Genomic DNA, 18,439 nt, shown 5'->3' with positions numbered 1-18,439 from the left:
AACATAATAATTGGGAAATACACAAAAATCAGGAAGGGTAATTTGTACTTGGCCTTTACAGATCTAGGAAAATTATGGGACATTTTAAGTAGTATAGGGGTAGAACAGACAATAATTCAGTTCATACGGGACCTGTACACAGGGTGTAGAGCAAAGGTGAGATATGGGATAGGAGGGGAATGCACCAGGCCCCTTGGCATACATACGTCAAGGATGTGTATTGGCTCCACTCCTGTTTTCATTATACATAAACAACCTAGAACGTGAATTAATAAGTAAATGCAAAGATCTCCCTCAGATAGGCCACCGCCCTATCCCGGCCCAACTCTACGCAGACGATGCTGTACTCATGGCTCGGACTCCATTAGCCCTCCAAAAACTTTTAACTACCTACATAACCTTTATGACAGACTTGGGTCTCACCGTCAATCACTCTAAAACTTTTACAATGAACTGCGGTAGGAAATAGAGTAAGACCCTTAACACCATTATACAAGATGGAAAAATCGATACAACTCGAACATTTTCATACCTGGGTATAATGTTTGATGAACAAGGTTCCTGGGTACACTGTGTGAAAGCCAAAAAAGTGCAGATCATGAAAACAACAGCAGCCCTGAAGATCTTCTCAAAAAGGTTAGGGGGGATTACCCCGCAGAACATGGTAAAAGTCTATAGAGCCAAATGTATCCCGGCTGCCATGTATGGTTCAGGTATTTGGGGAAATACCAACTGTAACCTGATCCAGACGGTGGAAAATGATTTCTTGAGATACTTGTTAATGGTACCAAATGGTACCTCATCATACATCAGCGATGCTGAACTGGGGGTTTCCTTCCTAGATTACTTAATAAAGATACAGCCAATATTATTATGGCAGAAAGTTTGGACCTCAGAATACAATGGACTATATAAGGCAGTTTTAAGTGATTGTATGGCATCAACATACTCTTTAAGAGTCTCCTGGCTGAGGTATATTAAGACCTTTTTTGAAAGCATGGGCCACAAAGAATATTACACAAACCCTGAACCACTGGACAGACTCTCTAGGAAGGAATTAAGGGTTTTGACCTTGATGTACATGGAAGATCAGCGATGGGAAGTAGAGTAAAAAAAGCATAGTGTTATGTCTAACCAACTAATCTTGTCCACAGAGGGCATCCAGCCCTACCTGGTAAATGTGGTAAATCCTCTGCATCGTTTAGTAACTTTTCCGAGTATGAATGATTGGAGTGTATCTCTAGGGGCATGTCCCTGTGATGCAAAGGCAGCACAAACTACAATACATGTGGTCCTTTTTGTAAATTTTATGAAAAACAGAGAAAGCGTTTTTTAATGCCTTTTTTAAGATCCATCAACGTGCAACAGTGTCGCACTGCGTACATCAATTTACAGATTTTACCTTCCATTGAAATATGTGGAATTCTTGATAAACTTCTGATGCTCTGTAATAACTGCAAGAAAGTTTATGGGTGCACTGGTATCAAACTAATTAGGCCATTTAAATATTTGTGATCGGATTAATTAATATGATAATGTACCTTATTTCTGGTATTTATTCTTTTATCTTTTTTTTGTTTTTTTTATTGTATTTATTGTGTTTTTTACATATAAGATGTGTTTGTATGTGTTGCTTTTATGACTTGTTGGAAAGTCAAATAAAGTTTTACTACTACTACTACCACTGCAGTGGCAGGTCTGAGCCATGTTTACAGGGCTACTCATGTGGGTGACACAATCAGTGCTGCAGGCCTACTAGTAGCATTTGATTTACAGGCCCTGGGAACCTCTAGTGCATTTTACTGGGGATTTACTAGTAAATCAAATATGCCAGTGATGGAAAATCCAGTTACGCATACAATTTACACAGAAAGCATATGCACTTTCGCACTAGTTAGCAGTGGTAAAGTACCCAGAGTCCTAAAGCCAACAAAAATTGGATAGGAGAAATAGGAGGAAGGAGGCAAAAAGTTTGGCTATGACCGTGCAGAAAAGGGCCAGGTCCAACAGGGTGCAGATGTGATTGAATATGGAGTTGACAAAGTGCTTTCCATTGTCTGACTGGATGACTTCTGGTACTCCCCACCTGGGTATTACATATCGGACGAGGAATGTTGCCACTGCCTTAGCATGGCAGTGCAGGTAAGGGCCAGCTTTGATCCACATAGAGTATGGGCATACCACTACAAACAGGTATTTAATAGTTAGCACATCAATTGATCATGTCAATAAAGTCAATGTGTAAAGCCATGAAAGGCCCCGTTGGTCTCGGGATAGCCGTTACATGACCTTGAGAGTAGGTTTGGATGACTATAATTGGCAGATGGTGCATTGGTTTAAATCCATTGTCATGTTTTCAGTGAGGTTAGGGATTAACCAGTCATTCTGAAGTTTTCCTATTATGTCGTCTTTGGCTGCGTGTGTTGGTAAGTGTAACTGGAGCAAAGCTATGTTGACTACGTTCTGTGGCATGACAGATTTCCCTATGGGTGTGTGGCGGTATATGAGGACATGTGCGGTCTGCATGCAGCCCCTGGCTACCCATCGCTCCTTGTCAACAGGCAATGCTGTTTCCTGCACCTCCCTCAAGTACAATCTTGCTCTTTCTGTGTAAGGGAAGTGCACATGCTGTGTAAAGGAAGTATGCATGATTCCTTAATTGTTCCATAAACTGCTCTTTTTGCAAATTGATTAGTGAATGCATTTGCCCAGGATATGAAGTCCTTGCCCCCAGAATGAGCGTGCATTTTACCATGGCAATGCGTTTAGGGAGGGTCACAGCATTGATAAGTAATTCTAGGAGGTCCTGTTGTGCAATGGGTGTGGAATCTGATTTCACAAAACCTCTCCTTTTTTACCTTCTTACACCAGAGTGCACTGTGATGGTGACATAGGCTGAATTGGAGTAAGTGGTTACTGTCTTTCCCAAGCTTCGGGTGTGGGGTTTGATTAATGTTGCCTGTGTTGAGAGGTAAGGTAGGAGAGGTAGCTGTGCGGTCGCTTGCTGTTTTTCTGAGGGCATGTGGCTATAAGCCATTGCTACCACTGTCCCATGTGTCTTACCCCACTGTCTCTATCCAATGGTTGATGAGCAGTACCTTACTCTCTGGTTTGGGATCCTTCTCTGCCTGGCTGATCCCCTCTGGAATGTGTGTTGCACAGTCATGCATCTCCTCCCCTCTTGAACCTCGTGCTACGAAGGTGGCTGAGTTTACTAGATGACACTGTATGACTTTTAGTAATGGCCTGGAGAGCATCAGTTCGTAACCCAAAACCCGTTGTGCAGTTAGTGTGCTCTTGGTCCTTTGTATGACCGCAAACACTGTTCTGCATACAGTGTCAGTGGTGGCCCCATCACAATCGAGGTGCTTTTGTCAATGGCAAGGGCCGCTGATACAAGCACCTTCTTGCAAGGGAAATTACCCTACATGACTGAGTCTAACAGCCTGCTGTAGTACGCAAGAGGTCTGTGTCCCATAGAATACTTTTGTGTCAGGACTGCTGACATGACTTGCTTGTCGCTGTGACTGAATACGATTTCTTTCTTATAGTTGGGCATTCCCAACAACAGGGAGTGTGTTATCTCTATTTTGAGCTAGCAGAAGGCATCTCAGACATCCATGCTAGTTCCTCATGGCCAGTTTTTGCTCTTTTAATGGCCTCGAGTAAGGGGGGCAACAATTGTGCTGTAGTCAAAGACTCACTGCAGGATGTAGTTGCATAGTCCTAAAAACTTTTGCATGCCATTTTTCTTTTTTAGTGGTGGCCTAGCCGTGATAGAATCTGCATGTTCCCACATGATCCGCCAACCAGCCACTGAGATCAGATGAACCAGATAACTAACTTCCTGTTGTTTATACTGCATCTTCGCCTTCTATACTTTGTACCGTCTCTGAACAAGTGCAGTAAGGAGGGCTATTGCGTCGTGATGGCATATGTCCTCAGAGGGACTTCATATCAAGCTTTCGTCATCATACTGTATCAGCCTGCTATTTGATCTGAAGTTAGCAATGTCCTGCCTTAGTTTTTGATTGAAGATAATAGGGGACTCACAGTACTCTTGTGGTAGTCTCTAGTATAGCAGCTGAACCCCTCAGAGAGCACGATCAGGTACTGACTGTCAGTTTGAAGCAGAATGCTAAAGAGTGCATTCTTGATGTCTATCATGGTGAGAAAGCAGGCTTATTTGAGTATGTTAGTTAGTATGGTGGAGGGGTCTGGCACCACAGGGAATTCCTGGACCAAGATGTCATTGAGAGGGTGCAGGACCTGCACCAGGCTCCAAGTCCCTCCCTTACTATTTTTTACCAGGAAGATCGGTGTATTACAGGGAGAGAATTCCATGTGGGGGACCTCCTGGTTGACTAGTGCTTAGATTGTGGGTGCTATACCCTCATTTGCTTCATTGTAGAATGGGTACTGACATGCCCAAAGTAGAATGGCCCCTTCTCGCAGTGTTATCCTTACTGGTTCGGCGTATTGATGAGCCCATTGTCATAAGATTCCTCTGCCCATAACTGCGGCGGTACTGCTGACAAGTCTTGCCCCTGGCATGTCATCAATACCGCCATGGGCAACGGTGCACCATTCTGCAGTTCTATCCTAACCTTTACCGAATGGGCAAAGACGATTTCTGAGGCCCATGGACACTCACTGAGCAGCTGGTCAATGGTTACTTCCTGTATACTAAGACTGGGCGTAAAAAAGATGTTAAATGCCCACATGGCATTTGCTAGGTCGGTGGCCAGCAGGACCCCGTATTTGGGCCAAATCTCAATGGCCTCCAAGCAAATCAGTGCCTCCCCTTGGGTGTTTCATATCATGGTGGAACATGAATTTGCGAGGCAGCTCTAGCCTCCGAGCCAGCAGACCTGGTGCATTATCAATGATTGTGAGGACAACGTTAGTGAAGGCTGTTAGGTCGGCGGGTGTTGCTCTTATCAGCTGATTTGTACAATGTGGACCAGTTAAGGACAATAATCTGGATGGGGTAACCACAGGAGTTGAGCAAGTCATTGTCCCATCTTCTGAGAAATGAATGGTCATGTTTAGTTTAGTTTAGAAGAATCTTACTAGGAGAGTAGTCGAGGATGAGGGATGATATAGCAGCTGTCCCTTCATGCAGCTAACTTGAGGGGTTTTGTGAAGGGAACCCTCATTACGACACCTGAGAACCTCTGCATGTCCATGGATTCTTTGGATAAGGGCACAATCCCATCCTTTAAACATCACTTGATTGTCCTTGTGTCAATTAGGAAGCTGTAGGGTGCGTTATTTACCAGCACTGTCAGAGTGGGTTCCTTCTTGAAACTTCAAGTCACTGACAGCACGGAACAGGTGAGAGTGGATGTATATGTGTCATCCACTCTGAGCCTCTGAGGTGGTACCCTTATTGGTACTGTCTCCTTCTGCCCCATTATGGCCACAGCTGTTCTAAACAGGACCACCTGTTCCCAGCTCAGGGATTTCACAGTAACACCCTGATTATGTTCAAACCACTTCTTTCTCTCTCTGTCTTTCCTTATTTCTTTGACATGCCTTCCCACCTTATGAGGCATTGCTGCATGTAGGTGAATTTCCAGTCAGTATTTCCCCTCCCATATCTGATGCAATCCTCTGCCATATTCATGTCCTCTTGCGCAAATGACCCTCCCCTCTGCCAGAAATGGTCAAATGGGTTCCTCTCCTTAGTCCACTCTGCTAGGAAGTCACAGAATAGGTGTGCAAAGATTTCTCCTTTGTGTTTTGCTACTATCTCCCTCGGAGTCTGCCTGCAATTGTTATGCGCTCAGGCACACCAATGCCTACTCTCATCGTTGGGTTCCAGAGGACTGGGATCCCTTCCCCTGTGGTTCTAAAAATTCTGGACCCATGTAATTTACTTTGCCACAGCAGTACGATTTTAGTAACAAAAGACCGATAATGACTAGTACACTAAGCATGAGCATTTTCGCTCAATTCCAGCAGCGTTTTCACCTCGAAATCGCCATTTTCGTCCTGCACTCGTGGCTCCCATTTTATACACGGCAGCCATTTTTAAAAGTTGCCCTCACATAGGCTTATAATACAGTCAGATTTGATTCCAAGGACACGTACACCTTGATTGACTTTTCTCTGACCTGGGCAAGCTGGAACCATTGCCACAGGCCAAACCTGTTTGGTCAGTCCCTCTCCCAGTGACCGAATCAGATAGCATCAAGGCACACCATGCCATAAAACCCTTATTATCGCTCACACACCCTGCCTAATCTTGCTCACACCTGCACCTGCTCTTTTCTTCTTCTTACTTTACGAGGGGGAGGTGCCCGTTTTTATTGGGGGTCCACACTTATCTGATGTAAAATACTAGGCCTTGCCGGGTAATTTATTATGGGTTGGATGACATGAAATATGAGGTTTCATCATGACACTGTTTTTTCCTTTGTAGTGAAAACATGTGAATGACCAACCAAAATGTCAAGAATGTTTGCCTGAAGCTTAAAAAACTGTATATAAGGAAACCTGACTTTGCATTGACACACAGTCTCCTGAGAACATACAAACCGTGCTGTTGTACTTCTAGGACGCTTGTTACTTGGTTGCAGCCAATAAATTCGATCTTTGACTTCACCTAGAAGACTCTGAGTTTCTGTGGTCTGAATCAGGAAAGTACCCGAGGTCTTTGGGTGTACCCTTGCACCACTGGGTTACCGGATCAGTACCGGTTCTGAAAAACCCAGTACCTCAGTTGACGCCCAACGTGGGGCGATACCAGCGGTTCCGGTCCAAGCCTGAGGTCCGTGAGGAGCTTCGTGTGAAAATTCTGGAGGAAGGCCGCCACTTCATCGACACCTGCATGTCGACGTGGTCCGAAAGTCTTTGCTGCGAGGTTCCCCGCTTCCCGACGGCTACGAAGGACTGCTGCCCTGGCTATCGCCCTGATTTGGACCCTTGATGTTTGGTAGAGCGAAACGATAAGACGAGTCTTCTGGTGACGTCATCGATATTTTCAGTTAAGTATAAGTGGAGCGTCTCCCAGTCCTTAGTTGGACACTTGGTTTGGTCCTTAGTTGGACATTTGGTTTGGTATCACTTTGATTTGGAACTTGCAAGTACCAAAGCCGAAGGACTCTTGTATTCACGAGACTATCGTAAACGATAATCCTTTGAAGTTTGAAGCTAGACTAGTGAGCGAAGATGCCTGGTCTTAGCAGACTTGGAAATTTGTTTTGTCTTGGTTGTAAAAGGGACTCCCGGTTGGAGGACTCATGTCCGGTTCCTCCGATTGGAACTCCAACCTATGAACTATATGTGAAGCACGGAGTAGGCCCCATCACATATAATGAAGTATGGATCGGTTACACCAGAAAAGATGGTGTTTTAAAATGGCCCCAAAATGGTAGCTTTGACACAGAAATCTTAGATAACCTCGAAGTTAGACTTTTTAAGAAGAAAGCCCGGCCGGCAATGTTTGATTCTTTCCGCTTATGGCGTAAGGAAGCCAAGCAAAAGGAAATTAAATTAGCTAAGAAAAATAAGAGAGAAAAAGGTATTTCGATTATGCAAGCTGCTATACAGTTTAAAGATAACGAAGTAGAACAGTTGAATGAGCAGTTGCATAGGCGACATAAAATGACAGTAGATAAATGCTATCCAGTTTTGCCGCCTCTTCAGCAAGATGCAGCAAAAGACTCTGAAAAAGATCCCCTAATGTCGCATTTGCTAAGTTCGCCACCACCCTATGCGCAGAATGCCACGGCACCTCCGCAACCTCTAGTTGCACAACCAGTGGTTGCATTGCCTCCTGCTCCTCCACAGCACCCACCAGCTATTCTTCAGTTGGTTCCTATTCCTCCGGTGCAGCCTCCTCAAGGGCTACCGGCTTTGACATCTGCTCTGCCTTTACTTCCTACAACTTTGACTACTATAGCGACTACCACTCCTGGCATTGTTTCTGACACTGCTTCTGTCTCTGCCTTGTCTCATTCTGTTTTTCCTCCTGTTCATTTGTCAACCTCTCCCTCTATCCGTCAGAGAATTAAAAACACTGTGACTAGTCTTTTATCCCCTCTCTTTGGGTCATTAGCTACGACCCCAGTTTCAGAGCGTAAACAATTGCGTAGCCAATTGCCTGATGGTAGGGAGAAAGAGACACTGAATTATTTGGCGCATAAATGGGTTACTGAACCAGCGAGATATGAACTAGAGTCAGTTATGGATGTCTTCCATCAGTGGGAAGAACCGAAACAGATATACGTTTTTGAGAAAATGTGTACTTTTCTTTCTGAGGATTTAGAGGAAAATGGTTTGGAGCCCAATCCGCCTAAGTTGTGTTGTGTACGGTTCGATTTTGCGACAGGTTTGATTGTGGGTTCAGATGTCGAGAAAGCAGTTGCGATGTTATTGTCGTTTAGGACTGAAGGTGTTTCCAGGTTATTGTTTAAATATGATTCTTCTGCTAAAAAGAAAGGGAAACAGTACCCCATGAGAGAAGTTCCCCCACAATGGAGGGAAGGGGATCCAAATGCTAATCCACCTGTCCTGCCTCATTTCCAGCGTGTATGGGTACACGTTCCATGGAAGCGAGCTGAAGTTTTAGCCCTTAAGCAGACATTGCCTGATCCCCGTAAGAATCCCACAGGGTATTACAAGGAATTGTCACAGACTGCGGGGTCTTGCATTATGAATTTAGCTGACATAGACATGTTGTTTGGGAATGTTGTTCCACAGCCTTTATGGGGAAAGATTCGCCATACAGACCATGCTCAAGAGTTAGGTGACACATGGGCTAATATTGCTGCTGCAGATGCCCGACAAATTGGTGGTGCTAAACCTGAGCCTTTAGTGACAGAGCTTCCTGGTAGGATTATTGATTACATGAAAACTATAATGCCTGCGATGCGTGTAAACTGGGATAAATTGTCTGCTTGTAAGCAAAAGAAAGAAGAAACGGTATCAGATTTCTTCACCAGGTTTGAAGAAACGTTTGTGGACCACAGTGGTCAAGATATGAGCACGGAAGGTGGTCAACGTTTGTTCGTCGATAAATTTGTGCATAATCTGCTTCCTGAGTTGTGTAAAAAGTTAAAAGATTCAGAAAGTTCTTGGGCAGTTTCCTCTTCAGCGCAGATATTGGCTACTGCACAGTACTACGAAAATAGAGATAAAGATGAGAGAGATAGAGTAGAGAAGAAAACTAAAGAATTGAAAACGAAGGTTCTGTTACAACAAGCGTACCCGCCACGTGGTGGTCAAAATAGTGGTGCACAGAGTAACTATCAGAACAACTATCAGAATAACTATCAGCCCCAATCGTTTCAGAGAAACTCGCAAAGAGCCGAGTATGCTCAACCACGTATCCCAGTAGGTCCCAATCAGTGTTTATATTGCAAGGAAGAGGGTCATTTCAAGTATAGTTGCCCTGCTTTGCTACAGCGCGCAAATGGTACTTCTGGTTTAAGAGGTCGAGGTGTTCCACAAGCACCTAGAGGAAGAGGACGTGGATATGTTCCCCAGAGCACGCGCCCATTCCTCCCTCAAAACTCAATGAACAGATTTGATCAACAGGTTAATCCATCTGGTAGGACGGCTCAGTACTATACTGATGATTACTATACAGAGGATGAGCATTTGGACAGTAATGATTGCTAGGACAGCCATAGACAAAGAGAGGGAGTTGTTTCAGTTCCAGTAGATCAGAGTGGGCCTTATGTTAAGGTGATTGCATCAGGTGTGTCAGAACCTTTTCTGTTGAATACTGGTGCTACCAAGAGTTCTATTATGCACTCAAAACTCCCTGGCGCACCTTTGTCTGGCGAAACAAATGTATCAGTAGGGTTTTCCGGCGCCCCAGTTAGAAATCCGATTTCTAACCCTATATCTCTTTCTGTTGGACCTTGTAAATTTGAAACACCCCTTATTTTGACGACAGGTTGTGGCGAGAACTTGTTAGGATTAGATCTGTTAAAGAGATTGTATGCGACATTGTATTGCTCTCCTTCTGGAGTGCAACTCACATTGGGTAAGAAAGTGGTTTCACCAATGTATTTGTCAAAGGACAGATTTCCACCAGAATTTTCGTCTCTTCCTAATACTCTTTGGGCTACTGGACCTAATGATGTAGGTCTTTTGGAAATTCAGCCATATGTGATAACATTAAAAGCCAATGTTAAAATGCCACGTATTCCCCAATACAAGATCTCTAGTGAAGGGGAAAAAGCGTTGTTAGCAATTATTTGTGATCTGATTGAGAAGGATGTAATTGAAGAGACAAGAGGCAACGTTTGCAATAGTCCTGTTTTGCCTGTCTTGAAGCATACTGACCCTACTCAGCCACATGTTTATAGGTTTGTAATTGATCTTAGAGAGGTGAACAAAATAGTTGTGCCAAAGTTTCCAGTCGTCCCCGATATCACTGCATTGTTGACAATGATTCCAGCTTCAGCCACTTGGTTTTCAGTGATAGACCTGAAAAATGCTTTCTTCAGCATCCCTATTGCAGAAGAGAGCAGGGACATTTTTGGCTTCAATTTGGGAGGACGAAGCTTCAGATTTAAGAGAACTCCTCAAGGCTATTGTGAAAGTCCATCTATCTATAGTCAGGCTTTGAAAGCACAACTTGACACTCTTATGTTAACTGATGGCGCCACTCTCATTCAATATGTCGATGATTTGCTAGTTGCTGCAGATACTAAGGAGATCTGCAAAGAAGCAACATTGTCATTATTACGTCATTTGTCTGATTTACACCACAAAGTGTCCCTTTCAAAGTTACAGTATTGTCAAAAAGAAGTAACATATTTAGGTCATCTCTTTTCGAAGGAGGGAAGGCAACTGACCCCAGAGAGAATCAGGGCTGTTGCAGCAATGAGTGTGCCAAGAACACAGAGAGAAGTGCGTGTTTTCTTGGGTATTACATCATATTGCAGACAATGGATACCTAATTTTTCGTTAATAGCCAAACCCTTGGTGGCATTAACTTGTAAAGATACACCAACTCCCGTCCCATGGTCTGAAGATTGTCAGAAAAGTTTTGTCGAATTACGTGATGCATTATGTTCAGCTCCTGTGTTGGGTACCCCCAACTACAGCAAGCCTTTTACATTGTATGTCCATGAGAAAGAAGGTTGTGCGTTAGCAGTTTTGACACAACAGTTTGGAGACAGGGAGCGTCCATGCGCCTATTTCTCTTCAACCTTAGACCCAGTAGCTAAGGCACTACCAAGCTGCTTAAGAGCGGCAGCGGCAACTGCTGTTTCTATCCGACAGTCTGCTGGTTTAGTGATGAATAACACATTAATCGTAATGGTTCCACATGCAGTGGACACGTTGTTAAACAGAACCAAGACACAGCATTTAACTAGTGCTCGATTGTCAGGTTACGAGTTGACATTGTTAGCAAGCCATGTACATATAAAAAGATGCACTACACTTAACCCAGCTACGTTATTGCCAATTGTGACGGAGTTAGATACTTCTGAACAACATGATTGTCTCCATAGAACAGAAGAAGAAACGAAAGGGAGAATAGACCTTCTGGACACTCCCCTTGCAAAGAGTGATGGTACTTTGTGGGTGGATGGTTCATGCTTTAAGCTCACGAATGGTGACACGACTGCGGCGTATGCTGTGACAACTTTGTGTACGATTGTTGAAGCTGCACGTATCCCACACAATTCAGCCCAAGCAGCTGAGTTAATAGCCCTAACAAGAGCATGTACAGTATCAAAAGGAATGAAAGTGACTATCTATACCGATAGCCAATATGCGTTTGGTGTGGCCCATAGTTTTGGGCGTTTGTGGAAGGAACGTGGGTTCCTGACCTCGCATGGAACTAAAATACAGCATGGTCAGTTGGTAAATGAGCTCCTTGATTCACTTACTTTACCGTTGCAAGTTGCGATTGTGAAGTGTAGCGCACATAAAAAGGTGACTGATGATGTTGGTCGTGGGAATGCATTTGCTGACGAGGTCGCAAAAGAAACGGCAAGGAATGTGATGAGCCGAATGTATGTCGCGGGCCCTGCAAGATGGATTCGTGATGTTGGAATGTGTGAAGACACGATAGAAAGCGTGAAATCGATTCAAGCTGAAGCCACAGAGAGAGAAATGAGTGTGTGGAGAGAAAGTACGGGTAAATTGGATGCGAATGGTTGTTGGGTCGAGTTGTCAGAACATCAAAGATGGTTGCTATCCGATGCGTATGTGCTTGCAGTAGTTACAAGGGCTCATGGAATGGCTCATATCAGTGTGAAAGGGATTTGTAAGTTGTTGGCCCCAGTATGGCAAAATGCAGGAATTCCCAAGTGCGCAGAAAATGTGGTTAAAAATTGCATGGTATGCCTGAAACACAACCCTGGTAGAGGAACCCCAACTCCAGCTGGTCATTTTGCACCTCCTACGTATCCGTTTGAGGTTTTGCAGCTAGATTTCATCCACATGGAGAGGTGCAACAACTTAAAATATGTACTCGTTGTTGTTTGTGCCTTTTCAAGATGGGTGGAAGCCTATCCCCTAAAAGACAATACTGCGCTATCCACAGCCAAAGCCCTTGTGAAAGAGTTCTTCTCTAGATTCGGAATGCCGAGAATGATCTGGAGTGACAATGGAAGTGAATTTGTGGGTCAAGTGATGAAGAAAGTATGCGAAGGGCTAGGCATAAACCAAAAGTTTCACGCTGAAAATCACCCCCAATCAGCTGGATTAGTGGAGTGCTTAATGGCACTCTAAAGCTAAAATTGGCCAAGATACAAGCGAGCTCTGGTCTTAAATGGCCTGACGCTCTACCCTTAGCACTCCTATCAACCAGAATGACTGTGCATTTACGAGTGAAACTTAGTCCTTATGAAATAGTCTTTGGCCGCCCGGCCAATATATGGGGAGTGCCCAGGCCCAAGAAGTTTAGCGAGATAGAGCATCCTGTTTTGCTTGACTATCTGTATGAATTGACGGCTAAATTGCGTGTTTTACATCAACAGGTCCACGACACCCTGACTCCGGTCTCTGAATCTCCAGGTCATCCCATTGAGCCTGGATCCTGGGTTTCAATAAAGAACTTTCAGCGAACCAAAAACGAGCAGCCCAGGTGGACCGGACCGCACCTCGTTCTTCTCTCCACAAGATCAGCTGTTCGAGTAGAAGGGAAGAAACACTGGATCCATGGGACCCATTGCAAAAGGGTAACCCTACCTCTGCCATATGACCGGTGGGTTCAGGAAGGTGTCGCCGACTCAGAGACTGAAACCGTGTCACATTTTCTGCCTTTCAGCGATGCACGAATAAAAGGAACACTCACTGAGAAAGAAAGTGATGACATTTTACAATCAGCAGTATCACCGTCAGTTCGATTGGACACTACAGAACCTGAACTCCTTTTTCAGGACCACACGATACCTGGGACTAACCGTTATAATCTACGACCAAGAATAAAGGACAAATAAAACAGTTTACTTTTCTTCCCTTTAGCAAAGTTCTCCAATATGGAAAATTATTTTTGAATGACTTTTTTTGTGTTTTTCTAACCTCCATCCGGGTTCAGCTGTAGGATCGTGGCTGAAAAGACTTAGGGGGGTAGCCTGTGGACACAAGGTCTACAGGTCTGGTTTGTTCTAGGGCGGCCTGGAACATTCAGAACACTCCTAAGTGAAGTAAACCAACCGCCACGAACGGCAACGGTTAGAGGATGGAATCTTTCCAAAATAGAGAACATGTTGAAAGACTGAGTTTCAAGAAGAGAATATGTGAAACGATAACCAGGAAACGGTTTTTGCTGCTGTGCATTTTTATGTTATTTAGTATACTTATTTTTTTTATAGGATATGTTTTATTCTGTTTTAACGTGATATTGGCACCCACTACCTCGTCTACACCTCCTCCTTCCACTGTTTCCCCACATTCTTTTCAACTCCTCCCTAAACATGAATCTGCTAGGAGACTAGAGTTCATTAATAACTCCTTCATCCAGCTTTTGCACCAACACCAACTAGTGATAAATACAACTAACTGTTGGGTGTGTGGCCTTATGCCTCACACAGCAGATAAAGGTATCCCTTATCTGATCCTGCCTTTCAGCCACAATGGTTCCGTGTGGGCATTCAGAACGATATTCATCTATGCACACTACCCCCTACGTTTTGCGGAAGACAACCCTAAGAAAAATGCTTTAGTTAAAGGTATCATAGACATGATGAAGGACAATATCTTCTACGAGACTATCCCCAGAGATGAGACAATAGCATATATACGATGGAACACGACCGGATATGAAGCCACAATGAGTGAGAAACAGCAAGCTAAGATATCTTCCCTGATTTGGGTTGTACCCCATCAGGGTCACCTGTGTCTGCAAGGTACTGGCAAGAATCCCAGAGCTCAGCTAGGGGAAAGCGTCTGCACTGAGACATATGCCTTCGCATCTCAGACCTCCCCTCCGCTCTTGGCAGCTAAGGGTACCTATTTCATCTGCCATGATAGAGCCTTTACATGGTTGCCCCCTGAGTTTTCGGGCACATGCTTCGTTTTGTTCCTATTGCCCCCTACCTACACAGCAGCGGCAGATTACCACAAGACAAGGATAGTTAGAGGCGTCTTCAGTGAAGAAGACACTGCAGGACAAGAATTTGGGGACTTCGTAATGGGTTTTCTGCCGTTCTGGGGACAAATAGGTAACAGCAGGAGCATAAGGCAATTGATAAGAGTGGTTGAATCCACTGTGGCTGAAACCGCTGGTGCCCTTGGTAACTTGACTGCTGAGCTCCAGTCGGATCGTCTTATGACCCTTCAGAACAGGGTCGCATTAGATGTCATACTTGCAGACCGGGGTAGAGTATGTACATTGATCCAATCGAGTTGCTGTGTTTTTGTCCCAGATAACGCTCCAACAGTATACCAGGCCATCTCCAAACTGCATAGAATTTCCGAATCTATTCATTTAGATAGAGGAGATTGGTCATTAATGGGATGGTTCTGGGAACTGATATCAGCATGGGGATGGAAGATACTGATGGTCATTGGGATGATCTTGGCCATTCTTTTCCTGTTCTGTCTATGAGTGCAGTGTGCTCCTGCGATATGTGGCCTCTGTGTTACATCATGCATAAGGAAACCTGCACCAAGAGACGAGCTAAATACTAGGATGATGTTACAGCAACATCTCAACGACTTTAGAAACATAGACCTGGACTCAGATTAGCATGAGAATAGGTTTATTGCCTATGTAAGGGCAAAAGGAGGGTTTGTGGTTCTAAAAATTCTGGACCCATGTAATTTACTTTGCCACAGCAGTACGATTTTAGTATCAAAAGACCGATAATGACTAGTACACTAAGCATGAGCATTTTCGCTCAATTCCAGCAGCGTTTTCACCTCGAAATCGCCATTTTCGTCCTGCACTCATGGCTCCCATTTTATACACGGCAGCCATTTTTAAAAGTTGCCCTCACATAGGCTTATAATACAGTCAGATTTGATTCCAAGGACACGTACACCTTGATTGACTTTTCTCTGACCTGGGCAAGCTGGAACCATTGCCACAGGCCAAACCTGTTTGGTCAGTCCCTCTCCCAGTGGCCGAATCAGATAGCATCAAGGCACACCATGCCATAAAACCCTTATTATCGCTCACACACCCTGCCTAATCTTGCTCACACCTGCACCTGCTCTTTTCTTCTTCTTACTTTATGAGGGGGAGGTGCCCGTTTTTATTGGGGGTCCACACTTATCTGATGTAAAATACTAGGCCTTGCCGGGTAATTTATTATGGGTTCGATGACATGAAATATGAGGTTTCATCATGACACAGTTTTTTCCTTTGTAGTGAAAACATGTGAATGACCAACCAAAATGTCAAAAATGTTTGCCTGAAGCTTAAAAAACTGTATATAAGGAAACCTGACTTTGCATTGACACACAGTCTCCTGAGAACATACAAACCGTGCTGTTGTACTTCTAGGACGCTTGTTACTTGGTTGCAGCCAATAAATTCGATCTTTGACTTCACCTAGAAGACACTGAGTTTCTGTGGTCTGAATCAGGAAAGTACCCGAGGTCTTTGGGTGTACCCTGGCACCACTGGGTTACCGGATCAGTACCGGTTCTGAAAAACCCAGTACCTCACCCCACCCGCCGTTATATCCCTGTCCAGAACTGCTATGAATCTCCCTGTCACTCAAGCATGTTCCTTAGAACCAGTGTGAGTGTAGGTTCTCTGAGACACTTGGGTTCGATGGGCTTAACACAGTGGACGGGGGGTAAAAATGTGGGGAACTCTAGTGCTGGAAAGGGGTGGTGCTGGGATTTGCTCAGCCTGCTGGCCTGTTACACGGTCATGCCTCGACCTAACAGTTTGTTGTTCAGTTCAGTACCCTTCTGCTCCCTCGACCAGCAGACTGGTATAACCTAATGATTGGATAGCAAGCATTGGGAAGAGCACCTACATTCCAGCATATGGGATGGAGGCGCAAATGCCTTACTTGCCGACTGTGTGATAGGATTATCGGTCTGGGCCTCCTTGAAGTTGGCCCATAGTTCTAACACTTCTCTCATGTACTTTTTTTGCCCCACGTATTTGGTCCATTCGTGTGTCCTTATGTGTTTGATTATGTTAGTGTGAAAGTTCCCTCCTTTGGCCAGGGAAATGGGTGTGCCTTAGTGTGTGTATGCCATTCATTGCAAAAATTGTTACGTTCTTTACCCTGTGTGGCAGACCTGGTTTGCATGTGTTTTAGTGACATCATAAGATGGGCAGTTTTTAGGGGACAGATACCTCTAGCTTTTCTTGTTTTTAGGAAACCTTCAGTTCTACTCTGGTCGTAGAATTATATATAATGGGATTTCTAGGTCTAACTATACTATGTGCTCAGCGTTATGTACAGATGCATCAACATGAACATTTCACAAACACAAATAGCAATGCATATGAAAGGTCACAGCCTAGAAGAAAGTCCAATTGTTAATTCAAATGTCATGAAATTTAGGATCAAATAGCAAACTTTCCTTTGGTATTGAATAGCGATTGTGAAAAATAGCAACACCTTATTATAGCACATTGAGACAACAGAAAATAACAATTCTCAAGACAAAATACAGTTGCATTAATTCACCAGCACCACAACATCACAAAGACACCAATTTTCAACTATAATTAAGAAAAAAACTGACAGAAAAAATGATGACTTTGTCAAAAATACCTTAGCACGCTCGATGTGCATGCTATTCTGTGACCAGGGGAAGCTCTACGCGGTACACAGGACTAAGTGAGCCTAATAGTCTCTCAATATCGGCTCCGGGACAAAGATAACAACAATTGATGTGGAGAAAAGGAATAGCTCAACAACCACAGTGCCTTCTTGGCCAAACCCAAGCTATACCTAGGCAGTCATTCTGACCGCGGCGGGCGGCGGTCGCCGCCCGCCATGCGGTTACCGCCGAATGACCGCCCCGCGGTCAAAAGACCGCGGCGGCCATTCCAACTTTCCTGCTGGGCCGGCGGGCGACCTCCAAAAGGCCGCCAGCCGGCCCAGCGGGAAAGCCCCTGCAACGAGGAAGCCGGCTCCGAATGGAGCCGGCGGAGTTGTAGGGGTGCGACGGGTGCAGTGGTACCCGTCGCGATTTTCACTGTCTGCAAAGCCGCCAGAAACAGGCTGGCGGGAAGGGGGTCCGAATCCCCATGGCGGCGCTGCAAGCAGCGCCGCCATGGAGGATTCCCTGGGCCAGGGGAAAACCGGCAGGAAACCGCCGGTTCCCCTTTTCTGACCGCGGCTTTACCGCCGCGGTCAGAATAGCCCAGGAAGCACCGCCAGCCTGTTGGCGGTGCTTCCGCTGCCCTCCGCCCTGGCGGTCACAGATCGCCAGGGTCGGAATGACCCCCCTAATCTCCCAGATCCAAATCTTTTTCCCACATGTCTAAATCACACCCTATATCACACCTAGGGGTCAGATGTATCATCTATGTGACACACAACGGTCCAAACAAACAATACCTGTCACTTCTTTCAGATACCAACAGTGTTGAGAAACTGGTAGCACTGAGAAAACCCTTTTAGAATACAAAAATAAGATTGAGGTGCTGGCCCTATATCACACCCAGGGCCCATGCCTGCCATCTGTGTTAATTCCAGTGGTCCAAGCGGTGAGGCCTCAAACCCTGTGTCGCACCCAGGAGACAAGCGTACTATCTGTGTCACACCCATCAGTTCAAGAGAACAACACCTCTCAAAATTGAGGTGCCAGCGCTATATCACACCCAGGGTCCATGCATACCATCTTTGTTATTCCCAGAGATCCAAGCAATAAACAACACTCCCCTTTCCTAGCATGATATCGAAAAAGGTGGCTGCCACTGGAAAGCCTCTGAGGCCACCTTCTGACTACTCAGTTTGGACAAATAAAATAGGTAACATGCCAGATTTCTGTCAGTGTCAGGGCACTCATGTTACATTTGTATGCTTTTTCCTAGTTGCCA

The sequence above is a fragment of the Pleurodeles waltl genome, chromosome 11 (assembly GCF_031143425.1).
Source record: "Pleurodeles waltl isolate 20211129_DDA chromosome 11, aPleWal1.hap1.20221129, whole genome shotgun sequence".
In the NCBI taxonomy this organism is placed as follows: Eukaryota; Metazoa; Chordata; class Amphibia; order Caudata; family Salamandridae; genus Pleurodeles; species Pleurodeles waltl.
The sequence above is the reverse complement of the archived record's forward strand: the minus strand, read 5'-3'. Positions refer to the sequence as shown.